The sequence below is a fragment of the Anas acuta genome, chromosome 7 (genome assembly GCF_963932015.1).
Source record: "Anas acuta chromosome 7, bAnaAcu1.1, whole genome shotgun sequence".
Taxonomy (NCBI): domain Eukaryota; kingdom Metazoa; phylum Chordata; class Aves; order Anseriformes; family Anatidae; genus Anas; species Anas acuta.
Genome location: NC_088985.1, coordinates 27,866,006 through 27,886,048, shown reverse-complemented (window position 1 = coordinate 27,886,048; position 20,043 = coordinate 27,866,006). Strand labels below are relative to the sequence as shown.

General features: G+C 48.2%; 2 long non-coding RNA genes across 7 annotated transcripts in view; both read right to left on the bottom strand.

The window, feature by feature from the left end:
- Positions 1-1,911: 1,911 nt before the first annotated feature.
- Positions 1,912-5,704, bottom strand: LOC137859578 (uncharacterized). Of its 2 annotated transcripts, none has more exons than XR_011098397.1 (3): positions 5,353-5,703; positions 4,190-4,326; positions 1,912-2,714 (listed from the first exon to the last, which is right to left on the bottom strand). It is a non-coding gene; the product is annotated as an uncharacterized lncRNA (long non-coding RNA). The 2 variants fall into 2 exon arrangements; XR_011098398.1 differs by lacking the exon at positions 1,912-2,714 and adding an exon at positions 3,351-3,564 and having other exon boundaries at positions 5,353-5,704.
- A 3,101-nt stretch (positions 5,705-8,805) lies between these two features.
- The window catches only part of LOC137859476 (uncharacterized), a 34,268-nt gene continuing 23,030 nt past the window's right edge, over positions 8,806-20,043 (bottom strand). For 3 of the 5 annotated variants that reach the window (XR_011098318.1, XR_011098317.1, XR_011098320.1), the window contains 5 exons: positions 17,390-17,868; positions 16,076-16,207; positions 14,872-15,022; positions 10,163-13,902; positions 8,806-9,388 (listed from right to left, as the gene is read on the bottom strand). This is a non-coding gene — a long non-coding RNA (uncharacterized lncRNA). Of the gene's footprint in view, positions 9,389-10,162; positions 13,903-14,871; positions 15,023-16,075; positions 16,208-17,389; positions 17,869-18,195; positions 18,399-20,043 lie in introns of all 5 variants that reach the window. The other 2 variants (XR_011098319.1, XR_011098316.1) reach the window with 1 other exon arrangement.

Genomic DNA, 20,043 nt, shown 5'->3' with positions numbered 1-20,043 from the left:
GCAGTCAGAGAGAGCTGGGCAAAGAAACTCTCTGCAAGCTCATCAGCTTTGACTGAAAAATGGTTTTCAGCTCACCCTGCGTAATGAGATTTGTGTGCTGTTCGGAGCAATCATTAGACAAGGCAGTTAACTGGCTCTGTTATGTATTATGCTACAGGTGCAAGGTCTGGCATCCCACATAATTGATGCATAGATCTAGATTTAGTTTATCATCGTTTTTTACATTAGCTTTCACAACAAAAAGAAGAGCCTTGTGGTTGCCCTGGGCTGGGCTGCGAAGCCAGAGTCACTTGGCTTTGGTGCTGATCCCTCGGCCAGGGGATGGGCTGGGGGCTGGCCAGCCTGCAGAAAGGGCTCACGGCTCACACAGCTGGGCAGTGCTGCACCCAGCTGCAATGAGCCGGGTCCAGTATTCAGGAGAAGAAAACAAGCCCAGCACTAGAAAACAGATAAGGACTGCCTACCAGCTAACCCTCTGAGGGTACATGGGGCACCTTCCTCTAGGGGTCCGTGGACTCTCCTCAGCTTCCTGGCGCCCTATAACCAGATCCAAGACTATCCTGAGGAAAACTAGGGATGGAAGCCTTTAAGAGAGCCATGCCCTTGGGGTTTATTTGGACAAGTGCAACCCAGGAGCTGCTTTACAGCAAACCAGGACCTTGCCTGCACTGGCATCGCTCGCTGCATCCCTGCTCACTGCATCCAGCACACAGAACGAGGCATCTCCCCTCCATGCAGCCTGCCACCCCAGCTGTGCCCCACTTTGCCCAATGCTCCCTGTGTTGCCCTGTGCCCGCAGCACGGGCCAGCCCCGGCTCAGGGCGGTGTGTCACGGCGTCCCACTGACCGTGGCTCACCTGCCCTGGCAGAGTGACCCACACCGCTCCTGTCTATAAGCCGTGCAGCCCAACGCAATCCCCAACCCGTAATTAATGCCGCTACCGGGTGGGGCGTGGGGTGGAACTGCCGGGAGAGCGAAGAAAACCAGGACACTGAAACCAGGCTGGTGCCCTTTGGCACCACGGGTGCCTGTGAGCAGTGGGTGGCCAAACGGAGCTGGACAGCTGCTGGCAGGGAGTTCCCCTTCCCCTTCCTCTTCCAAAGGGATCCCCCTTTTTGCTCTGTACGTGTGCAAGAAATAAGGCATGAGGTATTGTTTTTGTCACTTGCATCACCCATCTGCCTTTAAGACAGTGTTTTTATCCTCCCTTTAGAAAGGAGAGAATGAGAATTCAGGTCCTGTACCAGCACTTCGTGTTGGAAGAAGGTGACACCACGCAGGCGCTGCCCTGCCAGGCTGAGAGCAAATGCTCCTTTCCATTTCCATGGCAGAGAAGGGCTCTCTCAAAGCAGCATGAAACACAGCACCAGGCATATATTAAGCGGCTTTAATTGAGTTCATCTTCTGCAGAGAGGCCTGGAGGAGCCTCTCGTTTCCTCTGTAAATAATCACGGGGATTTTGCCAAGGTCTCACCAGGCTGCGCGTGGCTGCGGCTCCAGCCACCCTTGTGTTTCCATCCCAGAGCACTCAGGAGGGATCATTTAGCATGATGGCATTTGCAAAGACAAAGCCCTGCTTCCTGTCACAGTGGCACATTCAGAAAATGTTTGACTTATGGGAGGAAGGGGAAGGAGACCTGCTGCTCTCTGCCCTCCATAGCTGCGCAGCTGGGCTGTGATGAGACAGGGCTGTGGCTTCTGCGATGGACCAGGCTCACCTTAATTCTGCTCATTTCCCCTAACTCTGCTCGTTTCCCAGTCCCTTGCAGAAGCTGGGGAGAAGAGAGCACTCAGGTGTTCAGTTTGTAGATGCATTAACATTTAAAGCAGGTTCTCCACTGATTCAGTAGAGCTTATTTTCCCCTTGTCAAAAAAAAAAAAAAAAAAAAAAAGTGGAAAAAAACCTCATCACTGTAAAGAAGCAAAGTTTACCTTTTCCACCTTGCCAAGAAATCAGATATAAATGAGTTGGGATGCAGCTTTGCTGCCAGTTAAGTGTGTCAGCAGATGCCACGCACAGCAGAATCTGGCTTTGGTTCACGGGCTATCATGTCACCTGTCTTCAACCTCCCCTGCTATGCTGGAACCACCGCAGCTTCGTGAGTGGCAAAGTAACATATGCAGGACCTCGGGTAGGTGCTGGTCTAAAATCAGTGGAGGTTTGTTGGTGCTGCTGCTCCTCAGGCAATAAGGGAAGCTGCCGTTGGCAGTGGAGCAGCTTGCTTCATCTTCAAAAGCCATGTTTCAGGAGTGCCAAAATGCAGGGGATCAGTGAGGCACGGCAGGGTGTAAATTCAGTCTCAAGACCCTGTGAAGAACAGCAGGCAGAAGTCCAGGGAAATGACTGAGCTGTGGGATGTGGTTTTGGTGCTCAGTTTGTGGTTGGGTGCACTGAACTGTCCCCTTCAAGTCCAACACCATGATGGCCCAGTAGGGTTTGGATATATACTAAGGGGCATACGTTTCCCAAGTGATCGAGTCTTTCCTGCTTGCAACTGGTCTTCTTGCAAAAGAGAAATCATTTCTAGATTACCTATGAAATTAGTCATCCTCCTATTGCTGCTCCAGAAATAAAGTAATCGTGGAGTAAAGCAAGAGACCTGAGCAGCAGTTTGAGAGCCTGGAGCAGAAGTCAAACCAAAATATCAGCAGAAGGATTCTCAGTTCTTTAATACAAGGGCACTGATTTTGCTCCCTGGAGAGAAATATTCCTCTGTAATAAATAAATAAATAAATCATCGTCTGCTTACATTTTTATGGCTTCTACAAAGCTGACTCATCTCTGATATCAATATGATAGAGTAGAAATGTTTTTTCACACAGAATGAGACTTCACCCCAGATGTTCCCAAAGCATTTGGTTATTTTTTTGTGCAGGCTCTAAAGGGTGGTGGTGAAAAGCTGGAGCTTGAGCTGGCAGCACTTCTGGAGAGCTGAAGTGAAAGGACACCACACTGGACATCTCGGACACATTAGATACACTGAACTATTTAAACCCAGCACGTTGCTTTCTTAGGCACCTGCTCCTGTTCCTGTACTCTTTTCCATAGTGTAAGGCAAGTGTAAGGCCAGAAAAGTTGGAGGACAGCTAACCTGACCCATTTGGAGTTCTCTGAATTCCTTCACCAGTCTCATTTTGAAATCCAAACTGTGTTGGTTACACCTAGCACCGATGATGCAAGTGAAAAGTTGCCACTTTGAGCAACCTACAAGTTTTGCTAGAAGATCTAGCAAATTGCCAGATGCTGTCCTGGACAGAGCCTTTTTTTTTTTTTTTTTTTTTTTTTCTTTTAATGTTGTGTGAGGATACCAAGACTGTGTTAACACATGAAAAATGTCACGTTGGCAAAACAAAGCTCCATTCACACATTATGGGTCAGGCTGGCTGGACCAGGACCAGGTCAGACAGAAACAGCCCACCCTGTGGCCCTGTGAGATTTTCCCCAGAAACAACCATCCTGTTCCAAAGGTGCGTAGGTTTCTGCGAGGGCTGGGGCTTCTTCACCACCAATGTGCAAAATCCTGCATGGAAACCTTCCTCCCAGGCAGAGAACTGCAGGTGAGCTGGGGAGAGATGGAGATTTCTGAAGCAGGGTGTTTTACCTGTGTCAGGGACAGGCTGCTCCAAGGGCAGCCAACCTGTCCAGCCTTACTTAAAAATGTACCAAGGGCCATAGCCCCACATCCTGTTCCTGACAGCAGCCACTCGCAGATGCCTAAGGAAGATACAAGCCCCAGGAAAGCTTCTAGTGACACTTCCCCAGAAATACCTGACACTTCCTGACCCAAAGATAGTGCCTCTGCATTTAATAGCTCTCGGCGGATTTTTCATTTGGCACTGTGCGCAAGACAAGTTGTGTGGAAAAAAGCATCTCCTATTGTTTGGTCTGAAAAATGCCACCTGATATTTCCATCTGATTCTCCTTAATATAACAGCTGCTCCCTCGTTGCCATTCTCGTGCCACCCAGAAGTGACAAATCTATCGGCCCTCTTACAAGAGAATTGGACTTAAATATAGACAAGAGTGAGCAGCTGGGCCGGGAGAAATGCTTCTCCTCCTTCTGTGCTCTCAGATCTGGTAAAGTCTGGAAAAAACGTCCCAAGGAGGGACCGTGGCTGGCCTTGCCTTGCACCAGGCCACAAAGCAGGAGGGGATACGCTATAGATCGGTGCTCTAAGAAGACCTACCAATCCTCTACAATAAAAAATGAAGGAGATGGATGAAGTCCCAGATGGCCCCAAGCATCCCCCAGAAGAAAAGAGCCCTGTCTGTTGTAAGCCAGGCAATGGGTGATCCAGGTGCAGGCAACCATCTTTTGTTTCTTCTGAAATTAAAAACATTGAGTCAGGTTTCAAATCAGCACAACTTCTTGCCATCTCTTTTTTTAGTGAGTGGAGATACAATCACTCGGCACCAGAACAATGACACAGAAACCTGCAGCAATCGTATGGGTAACAACACATTGATACTGGAGCTGCCTCCTACAAAAGCTCTCTGCTGTTAGTCATTTCTCCATCCACCTCCTCTGATCAACCTCATCTCTGCTACCCCTTCCACAGCTCCTTCTCCTGGGTGGGATGTCCCTGACATGGCCTGGAAACATCCGGCTGTGCTCTCAGGAAGCTGCAGAACCAGGGCAAAGCATGTCTTGCTGCTGAGCCCGCCCTGTGTGCACATGTTATTTTTAAACCATCGTGCAAAAGGATGCAGTTCCATCAGCCAGGGCACGCTGGAGCTTCTTTGAGACAAGGCTTTGCATTTCAAAAGGCAGAAAACATGGCATGTGCTAGGGCTGTTGCTGTGGCAATACCCTTGCGTAGTGTGTGCTGTAGCATCAAGTCACATGATAAATGAACACACAGCTACAACACAAATTAAACTAGCCCAGAGCAGCTTTTATTTAGACGGTGGAAATTTTCTTAAATTAAATGTTTTCTTTCAATATTGCTATGCGGAGGCAGAGTATGCTTGTTGAAGCTGCGATTGACTTAGCTGCTCTCTCTGCTGCTCTGCAGGGCTGGATCACCATCTGGACCATCTAGACCCAGAAGAACCAGGCTCCTGCTTGCACTAGCACGAAGGATCTGACTTAGTTCCCATGCTTGTGCTCTTGTGGCACTAGACTGGCAACCCTCTGTGGTGTTGGGACTCATCAGGTGGCACACAGCATCGCAGCACACTGCTAAATATCTGTGCTCAGTGCTCGTGGACATACCTCGACCCTTCCCTCTCAGAACAGGACACCCTTGCTTCTTCTCGCTGCAGATCTGTGAGCTCCCATTTCATTTCACCATGAAGTGTCTGAGGTCCCTAGGCATGTCCAACCCCACAGCGGCCAGCAGCAGCTTACCTTTAGGGCATGCCACAGTCTTGCTTTGCATGTATCAGATGAGACCCTCAATAAATCTCCCTGCCAAGACCACTCCACTGTAGAAGCACTTCCTAAAGTTCAGGGGCTGAGCAGGAAGGAGGATGTTGCACCGGTAAGGAAGGGGAATTCTCTTCCACGGGGAGAAAGCAATGGGGTCAAGACCCTTACAATCCTTCTACTTCCTTCCCTAAGCTCACAAATGGCATTTGTTTCCTTCCACAGCATCACTGATCTCCCACCAGCCCTGCTCTTCCTCCTCTGGAATACTCCCATGCTATCTCTATCCAGCCATCTTATCCTGAATGGCATCCAAAATCTTTTCCCTTCCCTTCCCTTCCCTTCCCTTCCCTTCCCTTCCCTTCCCTTCCCTTCCCTTCCCTTCCCTTCCCTTCCCTTCCCTTCCCTTCCCTTCCCTTCCCTTCCCTTCCCTTCCCTTCCCTTCCCTTCCCTTCCCTTCCCTTCCCTTCCCTTCCCTTCCCTTCCCTTCCCTTCCCACCAGCCTCTTCATTTCAGCCCCCACCTCCTCATTACTTTTGCATTTGCTCTGCCTAGCACAGAGATTTTCAAGGATGCCACACGGCACAAGATGTGTCTTTGCAGCAAGTGAAATCCCCAAGGCACATCTGGGTGTCACAGCTACACAAGCAGGTGCCGTGGATAAGGCAACAACAACCCATTAAGTCAGTCACCCACAGGTGTGCGTGTGCATTGATTTGCATCCTTGCTTTGTATTTCACAGGGAAAAAGACAAACGGGCTCTTCTTTACTAATACTTCCTAAAAAGAGCCCTAAACAACAGCCTCAGCCTGCCTCCTTCCTGCTAGCACAGGCATTAGATCATCAGCCTCGTCCTGCCAATAATTGTGAACTGCCCACAACCCCCTGCTGAAACAGGTTGGAGAGCTTCAGGCCCTAAATCCCCCTCTGGGGTTTCGAACGAGTTTCACAAGACGGTTCAAAGATTCAGCAGCTGGAACAGTGATACGATGTCATGCGTTGCAGATGAAGTGCTAATACTTGTCCATAATGGATTTGCTGGGATATATTTCATGTTTCCTCCACCTGTTCCCTCTCGCTGGTGGAGTCCTTGCTTCCCCGGGGTTTTGTCTTCATAACTCACGATGTCTGCTTGCGAGGAAGCAGAGCTGACAGGGCCTGTGGTTGACCTCATTCCCTTACCTTACACTGAAACCTCATGTCATGCCAGAAGACAGCAGGGATACCATGTCAGCTTTCCCTGTCGACAGTGATAAGTACCCACAGCAATGCACAAGCTGGTCCCCTGTATGAAGCTATCCCACACACATTTCCCAATCATCATGGGAAAAACAGCACAGGCACCACCAGGACCAGGAGATGCTCTGAGGCACTGACCGTACACCTTCTGTGGCAAGTGTCAGACACCCCAGGGGTGCTTCAGCAGTGACTCATGCCTTGGGAAAGGTCAGGCACAGCAGAGGGCATCTGCCCCATCACCTCCTGACACCGGGGCTAGGCAGGTTTTGGGGCAGGCCGCGTGGTCTGGGGAGAAAGAAAACAGGCACAGCCTCCTTTAAGACTGTTATGCCAACCAGCTAATTAATAGTTAGTTGATTGCACTCTTAAAAGAAGTACTGTTAAAGGAGGACACGCAGTGTGTATCTCCTTTGCCTTAAAAGATGGTTGTAAACAATTTTACATATTACACAAAGCAGGACTTGGCTTGCCATGTTATGTAATTACTCGGACCAGCTGGTGGGAAGAAACCATAACCAACATCGAGCTTGGGCTCCGCTGCACAGATGAATTTCTCTTTTCAGCCCCACATGCTCAGTCCTGGTCCTGTCTTTTTGTCTACGTACTCATCCTGCCAAGCATAAAGACCTCCTAGAAGTTTACAGTTAGGAGGAGAGAAGAAGAATGGCCTGCACCGCAGACAGCTTGAGGGGCAGGGGATGAAAGTTTAAATAAAAGGCTAAATGCTAAGAGCTCAGGACACCTGAGTCCTCTTTCCTGCTTGGACCACAAATCTCCAGAGTAAGTTCGGTTTCTGGCCTCAGTATGTTCTTTTTATTGTTGTTGCTTTGTTTTTTATGGATGAAAACACCCCAAAAAATCTGATGCTTTGTCCAAAGTGCCCATATACAACTAAAAACTGTATGGGATCCTACATCCTTAGATTAACTCCAGTGATAGGCTGGTACTTTAAACCATATGTAGGGACTTAAGGCTATATTTAAAAAGAAAAAAAAAAAAAACAACAAAGAGTGAAGGCATGTAAGTGATGTGACAAAGTGTGTCTGTGGACAAGCAGGGATCTAGCTCCATGCCTGCAGCTAACACACAGCTTACTTCTGAAAAGATTTGTCTGTGCTTTTTTTTCCTAAGTATCAAACAGGGGAGAGGACTCCATGTCTCGCAGGCATGAGGCAAAGCTACCCATGACAGGTTATCCAGGTTATAAAGGACCGGGGACTGGTGGCACTATCAAGAATCACAAACCGGTGGTTAAAATGACTATTAAATCAAAATAAACCACAATACAAGGAGGGCCAACCCTCTTCAAAGCTCAGTGGCATAAAAGCCTGGACTACCATGATGGCTGTGACAGAAACATTTTGGGGCCTGCTCACTACAGCAACCAGCAGTGAAATGAAAGCTGAGCTTGCTCCCATGTTAGAGGGAAGGCCTGTGGACTTAAGGTCACTTAGTCCGACCTCCTGTAAGGTGTGAGCTTTGATATTTCACCCAGTGTTTCCTCTCAAGCCTCACAGCTTGAGCTTGGCTAAAGCGCAGCCTCCAGAAAGTCTCGGCATGGTGGGCCGAGGGAGGACCTGCTGCTGGTGCCAAAGGCCGTGCGAGCGGAGCCACCACACTTGTCAGGGGCGGAGGAGGCGATGGCCTCTGCTTTCAGAGGAAGCTGCCCGCCGTGTTTGGCGGCCCTGCTCGCCTCAGCGCCTCCGCTGCCTTCGTCATGGCCACGTCAGGGGAGGCCATCAGGCAGACGTGCTCCCGAGCGCACAGCCCGCAGCACCACACGGAGCAGAGGGTGCACCACACACCTCAGGTCCTGTGGTTTTGGTGAGAGCAGGGTGCAGTAGGTGGCACGTCGCCGCGGCACGAACTGAAAGCGAGAGCCAGGCTGCGCAGCATGGCTGATGTCACGGCTTTCCAACACAAGAGCTCAAGGAATCCCCCTCGCTCGCCGCGGCAGGAACAGAAAGTGAGAGCCAGGCTGCGCAGCGTGGCTGATGTCACGGCTTTCCAACACAGGGGTTCGAGGAATCCCCCTCGCTCACCCTGGCAGCGTCCCCCTTACCAGTTCCTTCCCCTGCTGCTTCCCCCATCCCCAAATGGCTTCCTCTGCTGGGGCCAGCATAAGCAGCAGTGGGGTCAGGCTCTGGAGCTGCTGACGGTTTGCGCACACAAAATACAGCCAAACCCAAGCCACAACCTGTTTTTATTTTTTTAAGCAGGGCTATTTTCAACCCCAACGGCACACAGAAAGTGAAACGACACGTCATGGTGGAGCCGATCCCACAGCCTGCCGCAGCCGATAGCGGGCAAGGCTCTTCCTCCCCCAGGTCTTGCTCATCATCCCCGTCTGCATCCCCGGCTCCAGGATGAAGCTCCCATTTTCTCCTTTGTGTTGGCTTTGGGGCTTGTAAGACTCCCTTCAGCTCACTAATCTAGCAGATAACCATCTGTTTTAACTTGCTAGGTGGTTCCTTTTTTTTTCTGGGAAGCTGTGTGTACCTGGATTAAACCAACCTCTGTAAACTCCCAAAAACCCTTCCAGTGATTTCAGTGATGGGGTCACAGCAGAGGCCACCACAGCTCACAGCAGCAGATGGGCAGGAAGGGGAGAAGGGCTCGGGGCCAGGGGACCCTCTCGAACCAGCTTCATCTCCAAAGGAAACGGGGTCGAACAGCGGCCTGGATGCAGCACGAGCTGTAATGATCCCAGCCGAGCTTTTGTTTTCCGCAGCAAATGAGATGTGCTTCGCTCTTAACAACAGAAAGAAAATGGCCAGACCTAGAAAAAGCACAGACAATATAGCAAAGCAATGTGATTTCTAAAAACTAAAAGTAAAAAATACTTAAATTTGTGCTCAAATATGTGCATTTAGGTGCTGCATGTGGCATGCCTGGTAAGTCAGTGATTCTCTAGTGACCTTTGCCAACCTTCAAATTTTCCACGGGGTCAGCATATCTCTGCACGAAGCCAATGAGTCTGTCAGCTGAACAATTTAATTAGGCTCCATCGACCAGTTGTGAAGACCACAGCTCAGAAACAATTGTAAAAGGTGGGCAGCAAGTCACTCTGAAAAACACTTAGCTTTTTTGGTTTTAAAACTGCCCCAGAGAGAAGTCAACAGTGAAAAGGCTTGAAAATCTTAATGCTTGGGAGCAGAGTTGAAAAATTGGACAGGATGATCCACAGAGCGACTTGCAATGCTGTGAGGAAAGGGAATCTGCATTTTTCACAGTTCTTAGTGCAGCAGTAAAATACAGAGGTTTTTAGGAATGTAAAGGATAAAGTTCATGACACGTCAGTGCAAAAACTGACAAGGCTCGGTGTTTTTTGCAGCTTGTTCCAGCAGAAAGAGGAGTTTTGCACACATGGAGCACTGGTCATTTTGCACAGGGGAAGCACCAACTGCCCCGATTTCCCTGTGGCAGCTCCATTGCCTACAAATAACACATGGCCCAGCTGGGTGGCCAGAGCAATTATGTCTCCCAGTTGTCTGATCTTCTCTCTGGGTTATTTCTGAGCTGGAGAGCTAAAAGCGTGCAGCAACATACTCACATGGTTGCCACATCTCTGCTCACCCCAGCAGAGCACGTGGTGGGTACCTGTTTTGGAGCACCATCAGTGGGATGGGCTGGGCATGCGACCACCCCATGGGTACCGCTCTGGGATGCCAACCAGTGCATGCTGCAATCTGCTGTAGGTGCTCCTGAATGTTTGGGTCCTGCAAGAAAAGCTGTAATTAGCTGTCTAGACAAAAACCCTAACTTCCCACAGGGTCTTGAAACTTGATTCTTATGTCGGCTTCTTTTGTACTGCAAGAGTCCACGTGCCCACCTCCTCCAAACACCGCAATGCTTTTTCCATTATAAAATCGAAACGTCCCTGCAAAACCCCAATGTTAGCTTGCTTTAGTCTCATCGATAATTGTTGAATAATTAAAAAAGAAACCCAAAGAATGTTGAGTGCTTCTTTCTCTGTCCTCTTCCTCCTGTTTACACAACACATTGATAAAATCATTAGTAGTCATTTAACATCTGATTTGCATGTTTGTTGTTGCTGTTGCTGTAATATTTTTGCCTTTTAAAATTCCAGAACTTGGCTTTTCAAGAGTGACGGAGGTTGTGTGGGAGAGAAGTTTGCATCCTTGCCAGGGCCCCAAGGATATGCTTTATATCTGGACTAAAATCTCCCCCACCATCAAGGCTCGTGTTGCAGCTACCATCATTTCTACTTTGTTGTTGTGTACAACCTTCTATTTTTGTTATCATGTATGACCTTAGTTGAGCAATACCACTCTAACGCAGAGAGTGCTTGCTTTCTTTTCCTACTGGAAAACTGCACTTAGTAATTTTACTGCAAAGCTCTTCCCTGCACTTGAGATCTGTGAACTGGGACCATATTTCTTACATTACCCAGAATTTCACTGTGTAGCCAGTAGCAAACTAAGCGGACAGGATATAGGACTCAAACACTGTGACTCTGAGGAGCTCCTGCTTGCTCTTTATTCCAGGTACCTGGATGGTGCAGTGGCCTACTTGCCAGAGACATAGCTTAATCAGCTGATGACACAATGGCTTTTATTTCATACAGTGACACCAATTATTTTCAAGCCCTGTGACAAACCTTGCTGACCCAACCACAACCCAGAGAGAAGAGGAACTCTTGGAAAGGAACTGCATCACAGAAAAGCTGCACAAACTCCAAAAAACCCCTCAGGAACCTGACTGAAAGCCATCTAAAAGCCTGGTACAAGCAGAGAACCTTCCCAGGAATCCCTTCAGGACAGCAATCTTTCTTAGGAGGATTACACTAAACCACTTACTCAGCTCTACCAGGCTTCGTGGTACAGCACTGTGCCAGTCCTCACCCAGGAGATAAACACCTCCTGGAACGGGAAGCCGGTGCGATGTGAGTACGCTGTGTGTAATCAACTCTGCAGTAAAACAATGCTGCCAATGCCTTTTATGTCCTGTTACAGATCAATCTTGCAGCTGCTTCTCAAGCAGAGATGTTAACTCAGGTGACTGGCTTGCATCTGAACAAGACGCAGTCAGACGCCCACAGAAGACCAGCTCAGGAGCTCTCTGAAACAAATCCGGCTGCACAGCCAGCAGTCACAGCAGAGGTCCTCTGCCGCTGTCCCTTCTTGGCACACGACAGGCTGAAAGGTCCCAGCTATGCTCTCCCAAGCAGGGTTACCCTGACAAGGTGGAGATCCCATCCCTTTTCGTCGTAGTGGGGTCTGGTCGTTTTGAGCCAAGCCTGAAAAATCTCACCCTTCATTTTATTATTCAAAACATTTTCAGTTTTGTGGAGGAGGGTTTGCTGATATTTCAGAAACGAGAAGACAACTGCTTCGTGATCTTGTAACTAGGGAGCAAATGAGAGCTCGTCACCAAATGGGAAAGGATTGCGAGGGAGTTGCACACTTCCCACCTAACTCCTGTGTTTTTTGCATTACAATCCAGTAACTCAAACAAGGCTTCTGCCATAGATCTTGTATCACGCTTATATCTTGTGATAATAAGGTGTTTTCCAGAAAACTCATCTTCTTGGGAGTCAGAGCAATATCTAAGACCCTCATGAGCTAATAGCAAGAGTAAAAGCATAGGCTTCTAGTGCACAGGACTGAAAAATGTAGGCAGCAGGAAGACTCAGAAATCAGAAACACGCCACCCATCAAAAACCACCCATCTTGAAATTTTGGCTTTTCTTTGTTGCTTTTAGAGGGTGTAGCCGTGGGCTTTTTATTGCTTAGGCTCCATCCCCCATCGAAGTGAGCGATGAGGGGATTATGCAGGGAAGTTGATTACAATGAGTAGTAATCAACTTCCCTGCACACTGCCTTGAGAAAGAAAATGGGTGATTGTCCCATGTGGGGGAAATTAGCCTGTAAAGGTAATGCTTCCAGTTCCTTACATCGTAAGGCCAGGCACAACCACAGAACCAAGCAGCTGTTCTGGTCAAACTGCGCTTGAGGTGTGTGGGTGGTAGCAGAGCAGGGAGCCTGCTCACTTCAGGCTAACGTCAGTGCTTCGCCTGAGCAGCAGTCACAGGCTCCTTCTCAGGCAGTGGCACCTCCTTTGGAGAAATCCCGCCCAGCTCTGAACCTTGTTCCTTGCAGCATGCTCCCTTTTGCTTTGCACTGCCTCCATCAGCTGAGTGTCCAGAAAAGAGCTGTCAGGAACAGGCACTGGAATCTGGGCCCTCCATCCAACATTAACACCATTTTCTGACAGAAAACAGGGCTTCAGAAGACCAACAGGGTGCCTCAAATATTTATATTTGAAGCAACAGAAATGAAATAAAAACCCCAGCTGTAGATAAGTTCTTTATCAAGTTCACCATCAGTGCTGAATATGCTCTTTTCTAGGGAGCTATTTTTGTCTTAAGGAAAATTTAAGAGAAGAAACATGAGGCCTGTTAAATAAAGCTTTTCTATCCGATTGTGAAATTGTCTGTGATTTCTTTTGGTGATGTAAAGCCGTGCTGGACTGGTCCCAAACTCAATTATGAGGAGACAATTGTTAACACTCACCTTGGAAGTAATTAATCTTATCTAAGAGTTTAACTGTAAAATGCATGAAATGATAATATGCTAAACTTAAGGGTACTTCATTTGCTGCTGAATGCTGCTAATAGGATAGGATTTGTGTCACCTTATTGATCTCTGTTTACACAATAACACTGAGTAGACAAGCTCACGGAAAGGACCACATTTCCTTTGATAAGTGCTGTGCCAACTACCTCCCAACGGCCTGACAACAGGGAGGAAGGGAATGGAGCTGCTTTGATTCAGAGGTGTGGGTTGTGCAAAGGTCTCCTCTTCATTTAAGATAGAAGATTTGCAGGCTATATCCTCCCCTTTGATATTCTCCCTCGAGGGAGAGAGCACATCAGGGCAGAGAAGGCCAAGGTTCCATCTTCTCCTTAGCCCTAACCACACGTCCCTCCTGTTGGCATTGCTCTGTCTCTCCAGAAGACAAGCACATAGCAAATTATTTTTTTCCTCATAACATTACTTTGCCAGCTCAGTTTCCCAAACCACCTCACTTTCCAGCCTCACCAACACTATTGCTGGCTCCAAGGACGGAAGAACACTAGAGCAGCCTTGGCACACCTCTGCTGTAAGATGCAAAGCTGGTGTCTCATTGCTGAGTCTGTGAAGGCTGTGCCCATTTTGGGCACTCAGACACCCCAGGATGGAGATGAGGAGCTCCTCAGGAGGAAGGGCTGCATTGCCTTGCATGCACGGGTGAGCCAAGCACACACATCAGAGGCCAGCGTTGCTCCAGCTAGCAAACAGAGGGGAGAGAGCTGGTCAGTTGCTTCTAATTGAGCTGTGGGGGATGTAGGAAAAAAACTGCAGGGGAAGTCCATTCATTCGCACACATTCATTCTCTCTCTGCCCCCTCCCTCTCCCGAGAAAGTAAATGCCACATCTTTTGTATTTCTTAAAATATCCCTTGTTAACGTAATGAGGCCATTGACAGTAACCTCAAGTCAGCATCTGAGGGTGATTCTGACAATTCAGCAGCATCCTCGCTGCTCCAAGGAATTGGAAAACACAAGCAGTGCGGAAAACACAAACATCAGCGCAGAGCAAACACATCTGATGTACCAGAGCAGCAACAAAGAGCCTCCAGAGACCGCAGGGAGGGCACCTATTTGTTGGGGAGAGCAAACCCGGGGGACGTAATGAACAGGCAAAGCATGGCTCGGCTTCTTGGGATTCAGAAAGTAATTAAAGGAGGCACAAGTCAGCAGAGCAGAATATTACACTGTGACTTCATTACAGTCATCAGCACTCCCCCCCTGCTGAGAAGCCTTCTCTTTCCCTCTCCCCCCGCCCCCTGGCACATTTTATTACCAAAACCCAGGGACATCGCACATAAAGGAGAAGTTCATTTTAAAACTTTCTCAAAACGCAACTTGGAAGCTTAGACTTTCTACGCGGGAAGCATAGGGGAAATAGAGAACATCAAGTAAGAAGGAGGTTACGCAGACAGTGAGATGAAACGAAACTACAGCTGCAAAATTTGATGGATTTTTATGGCTGGGGAAGCCCACAGCATAGGCGGCGTCATGAAACCCACCACCGCATGGTTACATCAATACACATCTGCCACCAGCTCTACTGAAACCAGGCCAGACATCTGGCACTAACACGGCTCTGTCCTGAGTTCAAAACAACTGCTTATTTTAAATATCAATAAAAGAAAAACTTGTCTAGAGTAGAATATACTGACTGGAGTGGCTCATACCTGACATTAAAGGATGTGCAGGGCTAAAGGCTGGCTTTCAAGCAAGCGTGGCTGCTTGTGCTCACATCTCAGGGTCCCTGGAGGTGGATTTGTGGCAGGAGACCTTGTTCTCTCCCATTTGCTTTTTAATTTTCGTTTGTAGCTAGATATCCTGTGTGTGGCCAAAAGCAGACAGAAATTGTCATGAGGAGGAGTGAGCTCATGGCACTTCTCAGCAGGCAGGGTACCCGGGCACTGCAGCAGCGCGTTGGCATCGCTGCAGCAACCAGGGTATTAGGGGAATTTTCCAGAATGATGCAGTATGGAGAACAGCAGGCTTGTCTATGCCCCCTTGCAAGGCCAGCACCACATGGCCCAGTACATCATCCCAGACAGGGCCAGACCCTCTTTGTAAGCTTACATTTCCAGAAAGGAGGAAGAGATCAAAGCCGTGGGAGTACTTTTAAATACCAGAACTGCCTTACTCTGTTCTGTTGAATGAGAGAGAGACTTCATGGGAGAATAAATTGCTTTTATGTCAAGACAGTAACCTTGCACCGCCTCCACCCCATTCCCAGCCATACTGACCTTCATTACACCTTGGTTCTTTTAGCACATCTGGCTGTAAATTAGGACAAACGGGTTACGCCCTTTCCTTCTCCTGTAAGGCAGTGCATTACAGCAGGGCTGTTGGCACACAAAAGCTTTTGCCCTTTCTGTTTCCCTCCCTTGATAATGAGCCATCTATTAAGGAGGCAGATGCAGTTTTAGCTGGTGATATCTTATGTAATTATGTGGGTGAACAACAGAGACAGAGAGAACAGAAGATGGTGGAAGCGAGGAAAAGCAAAACCAGCACAATTCCCAGAGCCCTTAGCACTGCAGCGTCACCACTGCCCTTCCCTTTCGTTGCACCCCTGCTGCTGGAGCCTACAAGAAAAGGTTTGCTTCCCCCAGCTCCCAAGCAGCTCTTTTCCATGACTCCAGTTTACCAGATCCACTTTAAGTAAGCTTCAAATCCAGCTTATCCCACCAGTGTCAAGTTCTTACATCAACAAGCTTGGGCCTGGGCTCCCAGAGGAACCGGGTTTTCTTTGGGATGCGTGTGCCTCATCAACCTCCCACTAACTGCCAGCCAGGTCACATCTTTCCACTCGCTTGATTTCTTTGGTATAACATTCACCAGCTATTTGCTTGTCATTCCTTAGCTCGTGCCTGTACCGACCTGGATTTCCAGATGCTCTCCTGTCAAAACTGGCGTGACCAAGGCAGCCTTCCTTACTCGGCTAGGAAATTTCCAAAGAAGCCTTCTGAACAGAAAAGCAGTAATCCTTGCACCATACAGGGAACATCAAGCCTGTAGTAAACAGAAAAATCTAAAAACTTTCTCCAGACCTTGGGGAAGTATGGGTAGAGCAAACAGTCACAGGTGGCAGCTGGACTTGAGTCCCAAATAACATTTTAGCTCAGTCCAGATCTGTGGTTTGTCCTGCAGGGGCATGCAAAACTGCCTCAAATCTCGTAGCCTTCTGATTTAAAAGGTAAGTTTGGTCTTGTGATGAAAATAAAAGGTGTTGGGTTAAATTTGGGGCAAACAGTTATTGATCTTACCGTTTTATATTGTTAGTTTTACTCTAGTTACTCACCCATCCCTGCCCTAAAGCTGACATAAGCTTGGTTCACAGACCTCCCCTGTGGGATCCACTTGTAGTTGCTCTACCTCCTCCTCTGCCCTCCTTAAATCTTACCTAATGATAATTACCTGGGGACTGGGACATTTAATTTGCCTGACAACAGCACCCACCTCAAGGAATGAAATAACGCTTTGAGGCTGGGCACAAATGTACTTAACACAAAGATATCACGGTTTTTCCCACGTGACAGTCATTGCGAAGCCCGTGCACAACATGAAGAAACAGAGGCAGGAGAAAAAAAGTGCCCTGTGGGGTGAGGCTGTCTATTAACCCGATAACTAGCAGGTTTTCCATGAAAGATATTTTAGGACTACTGCACACAGCTGAGAAGAAGTCCTGCTATTTTTATATTACAGATTGGAAATGTAGGCACAGATATGAGAAGTTATTTGCACAAGGTTGCACAAGACCTTGGTGGCAGAGCCACAGACCCTCTCTCCTTTGCATCTAGTTCTTGGTGCTTTACCTACAAGATTTCCTCTCTTACTAGAAGGCTGTGAAGCCAAAGAAAGTTCAGAGAGGGAGGATTTGCCTGCACAGGCATGCCAGGAGAGCTTCACCCAGACTTTCAGACAGAACTTGGAGATCCTATGTGGACATGCTGTCTCTGGCCTGAGACTATATCCGAGCCCACAGCCCCAAGAAAACAGCTGCTCTCCTGGGATGCTCAACCAGAGAGCTCTTATACTGCCCTCCTCTTCTACAGCAGAAGTAGGTACTCTCACTTCCCTGTTGCATAGCCACGGACAGCCTTTACATCAAAGGTGGCTGTGTTTCCCTGTTCTCCTCATTTTTATTTCATGCTGGTGAAAAACACTGGCCTGATTGTCCTGGCCTGTACTTACCCGCATGCTGGAGCGATGAGACCTCTCCTTCACCTTGCCTGGCCAGCGCACCTGCACCAGGACGTACTGGGAGCAGTTCAAGGGCTGGAGGGGCAGTTTAGTTTCCATCGTTCACTCCCACGTTGGTCTCTCTGTCAAAAAGGCGAAGAAAAGCCTGCCAAGTAGGAGAGGTCAGGGAGCCAGGCGAGCGCTCGTCTAACCGGGTTTGCTGTGACACTGCACTTGTAACCCACAGGTCAGCGAACACGCTGCTGCTGCTGCTGGTCCAGGGGTGGTTTTCATCCTGCCAAACTGATCTTGGTTTATGTTGGTAATCTTTGTGCTGAATCTGCATTTAGTTATGTACTGCAGAGTCTTTGTTCCTAATTTCTTGCACGGTTGATTCCTTTGCCCACCGTACTAGAAGCCGATCCGTGCCCAAAATGTGAAAGGGAATCATGCAGAAGGCAGAACGACACTGGGCAAATTAGCTCAGGATCCTGTAAATAAAGACCACACGTGAATGAATATTCACAAAAGCTGCTAAATTAACGTATTATGGGCAACTTTAATCAGCCTTGCCATGCTAGAATACCTTAAGGTCAGCTTTTGGATAAAGTTTAAATAGGTACACAGAATACAGAAATGAAAGTTTGCTGATCTTTAGAAGGGATAGGCTATAAATATCTTTTAAGACCCATGAAAGCATTCAGTGAAGACATCAAATTATATTTATCCCTCAAACTCACCACAAAATGGTTACAGACTTTTTTTTTTTTCTCTCCTTTGAAAAACAATAGGAAACAAACTGGTTTATCTTACCATACCTGCTGTAAATACCTTTATGGCAAGGTAATTGCTAAGTGCATTGTGTTGAACAATTCGTTACTTTGTTAGAGGAACATTTGTCATGCCCTTTAGAGATGGCAGAAGAAAATTCCCCTGTGACCTTTGGAAAATGCAATCAGTGTCATTACTCAGAAGTCGAAGTTGGTAAGTTTGTTTTTAAAATTAGGGTTTCCCGTGCCTCCTGAAAAAAAAAAAAAAAAAAAGACACAATCTGCACTTCCACAGAAATGGAGCCGATCTTACTTATTCCAGCCCTTTTAGACCATTAATGATTTGTGCCTAACTAGCTGGTAGGTGATTCACTGATGAAAGCACCGCGGGTTCCCTGTCCTATGTGCAGCCCTGTGCCTGTCATCGCAGAAGTACAGGACATAACACCGTGGGCTGCCTGTACTGGAGGGAAGATCGTGAGCCCGATTGTGTGATACAAACAAAGGCAGAGCCATTATCAGACGCTGCCTCGCCAGGCTGCATGAAAAAACCGCCTCTGCACAATTGCATAATGCCCTCGGATGTTCCCAGCAGTGCCACGGCAGGCCCACGGGGCTGGCGCTCGGACAGGGAGGAAGCTGGATCTCCTCCCTCCCTCCCTCCCAGCATGGGAAAGCTCAGGAGAGCTGTTGTGTAGGCAAAAACCCCTCACTTATCTCCTGGGAAAGAGCCGTGCTGCTCTGGAGTGACGTCTGACGCACAGAGCTGCGGTGATGGATCAGAGGGAGCCCAGCACCGCGGCAAGCACACGCTGCGTGTGTCACATCCCCTTCCCCGAGCCTCTGCTCGTCTCGTTCGCTGGGACAGGAGGTGCACGTACCCTGCTTTTGATCAGTTCCTACGCATTACGATAGGAAACTATTTAAGCGAAGAGGCAAACACTGTAAATGCAAAGCTTCTGTATACGTAAAGCCCCATCTCTCACTCTGAGTGTCAGAGGTGCAGTTTAACAAGGCAGTGAGGTGAGGCAGTGCCTTGCTCTTTGCTGCTCCCAGGCAGGGGAGTTATCCACAACCACACCAGGCAGGGATGGGAATAAAAGGGGGGATAGATTGTCAGACTTCAGCATGTGCCTGAAATCTCCAAGCAGCCGAAATTCCCAGCAGAACAGCAAATGGTGACTTTCTCAGCTGGCTTTGAGTGGGCTCAGCTTCACCACGAGTCAACGTGGCTGTGGTCAGCAGCGTGTGTGTGACCTACCAGCTTTCATTTCACTTGCCTGGGAGCCCATCTGCTCGGGATGCCTCCTCCTCGGCTGCTGCTGGTGGCACCAGAGATTTACAAGGCAGCAGGGAGCATTTCCTAATATCAGTGGGGCGTAGCTTTCCAGCGTGACTGATTGTGCTATTAACTGTGGCAAAGGGAAGAGCACAAGTGGGCAGGGGAGGGAGAGCGCTTCGAGGCCTGGAGTTGAATGGCAAGTGATGTGAAATAGTTCTACGTATGCAAAACAAATGTTTGAAGCTTGCAGGGATATTGCTACAGACGACGCAGTGTTCATTAGAAAAGGGGAAAGCTGTTTGGAAAAATGGAGCCTACACATGAAAAAATGAGATCTAGGTAAACAAGATAGAAAGGAGCTGGGAGCTATGGAGTTAGAGTTGCAGGAGCGTTTCAAACTAAAGACTGTGGGAAGGAAGAAATATGGAAGAACACTCCATTTGGTTGAAGCTTTTATATCTCTGTGTTAAGAAAAAAGGTAGGACAGTACAACGGAGCTGAAGTGAAAAAACAGAGAAGACAAGTCTCTGTAAATGAAGCCCCAATTAAGTAAGCCCCTTAAGCAAGCCCCTTCATCCTGCTGAATCTGTATGTGATTCACCAGGTATGTCAGA